This window comes from Otolemur garnettii, unplaced genomic scaffold (assembly GCF_000181295.1).
Source record: "Otolemur garnettii isolate 467f Iridium unplaced genomic scaffold, OtoGar3 scaffold00075, whole genome shotgun sequence".
NCBI lineage: Eukaryota > Metazoa > Chordata > Mammalia > Primates > Galagidae > Otolemur > Otolemur garnettii.
In genome coordinates this window covers 7,706,941-7,709,398 of record NW_003852470.1, presented here as the reverse complement: position 1 = coordinate 7,709,398, position 2,458 = coordinate 7,706,941, and positions in this window count along the sequence as shown.

Here is a 2,458-nt window from a genome sequence, read left to right as displayed (position 1 = left end):
GATTTTTACTGAGTGAAAGGGAGTAAGGAAACAATTTGGGGGAATTATGTATAATGAGTTGGAATTAAAAAACTATATTCCTTGTGGGGATTATTTCTCTGCTGTATGTTGGAAGTTTCCCAGCACTTAATTGGAAACAAAATATAAAATAGTTTACTAAGGTTTTGATATAGTATCTTTTTTTTGAGACAGAGTCTCAAGCTCTCACCCTGGGTAGAGTGCTGTGGCATCATAGCTCACGGCAATCTCAAACTCGATCCTCTTGCCTCAGTTTATCTATTTTTAGTAGAGATGGGGGTCTCACTCTTGTTTAGGCTGGTCTCAAACTCAATCCACCCTCCTGGGCCTCCCGGAGGGCTAGGATTACAGGCGTGAGCCACAGCACCTGGACCTCTCTTTCCATTCTTTAACATCTCCAGTTGATTTGTTTTCAGATTAAAATAAAATTCTAAGTTCCTTTCATATCTTGACAGTTTCCAGAAGGGGTAAAACATAGGCAAATACAAAGAATCAAGAATTACAAAGGACTTCTCAACAGCAACCAAGACAATGGTGCAAGGCCTTTAAAATTCTGAAGAAAAAAAAAATTTCCACAGAATTCTAAACCCAGACAAGCTAACAAGTGTAAGGATGCAAACAAAAGCTATTTCCAGACATGCAAAAAGTAAAAAAATAAAAAATAATGCTCCTTTCAGAAAGCACAGAGCAAAGCACCAATTTGGAAATTATTTTGATTAATGTTGATAATCTATATAAATCATTGCTACTGGCATAAATTTTTTTTTCTTTTCTTTTCTTTTTTTTTTTTTTTGAGACAAAGTCTCAAGCTGTTGCTCTGGGTAGAGTGCTGTGGTGTCACAGCTCACAGCATCTTTTTTTTTTTTTTCACAGCATCTTTAAACTCTTGGGCTTAAGCCATTCTCTTGCCTCAGCCTCCCAAGTAGCTGGGACCACAGACGCACACCACAATGCCCGGCTATTTTTTGGTTGTAGTTGCCATTATTGTTTGACAGGCCTGGGCTAGATTTGAACCCACCAGCTCTGGTGTATGTGGCTGGTGCCCTAGCCGCTTGAGCTACAGGTGCCGAGCCTTCATTTTCTTCTTCTTTTCTTTTTTGAGACGGAGTCTCACTGTGTCACCTGGGGTAGAGTGCCATGGAATCAACCCACCTCACAGCAACTTCAAACTCCTGGGATCAAGTGGTCCTCCTGCCTCAGCCTCCCACGTAGCTGGGACTACAGGCACCTATCATGATAACTGGCTAATTTTTCTATTTTTAGTAGAGATGGGGTTTCGGTCTTGCTCAGGCTGGTCTTGAACCCCTAAGCACAAATAATCTACCTGCCTCAGCCTCCCAGAGTGCTAGGATTATAGGTGTCAGCCATCGAACCTGGCTAGCAACCTCAATTTCCTGGGCTCAAGTGTTCCTCTTGCCCAACCCTCCCAAGTAGCTGGGACTACAGGAGCCTGCTACACACCTATTTTTAGAGATGGAGTCTAGCTTTTGCTCAGGCTGGTCTCCAACTCCAGAGTTCAAGCAATCCATTTGCCTCCGCCTCCTAAAGTACTGGGATTACAGGTGTGAACCACAGCACCTGGCTGCATAATTTAATGAAATAATGCATCAAAACTAAATTTTAGACCTGGGAGTGACTTGGGCGATGAAAGTCACTATCATTTTTAAGAGCACTCATGTGGTCATTTACGTATTTGGTACTTGTATGAACTGGTAATTTAATCAGGTACATAGTCTCCAAGGATGATTATAAAATACGATATTCAAGGGGAACATTATGGAGATAGGAGTCAACCTCCTATGTTGGGAATTTGTGTTAGGCAGATGCATGTTCTTAGTTTAGGATCCAGTAAGCTGATTACCCAGTACAGATTGGATTTGACCTCAAAATCTGCCAAGCAGCAGAAGGACATCCGTACAGCCTGCTGTGTCTAAGAGGGGACAGGGACACTTTCCTCAGGGAATGCACTGGAAATGTTACTCTTAAATTAACCGGGCTCCGCAGCCCCCGACGTCCTTCCCCGACTGCTCTGCTGGTTTTCTCTCCCGTACCCAACGAAAGCTTGGCCTAGGCTTTTTGTTTGTTTTCTACTTTCAGAGACTCAGAAATATTTCTGACTGAAATGATATGATGTCTGGGATTTACTGCAAAATAATACAGAAAGGGGGAAGAAGATGGGGATAAAATGGAAACCAGACTGGCCATGAGCTGGTCACTGTTGAAGTTGGTGATGACACAGGAGTTTGTCATGAGGATAGTACCTCGGTGAGTGTCCTCACACACATGGGGATTTCCCTGAGCTAGACACCAAAAGGAACCGCTGGGGGATACACATTTTACATTTTATTGGATGTTCTCCAATCCAAACTGTTGCACAGTTGTTTTTTTTTTAATTTCTGATTAATAAGAGGGCATATACTCTTAGGTTACCTTGGCTGCA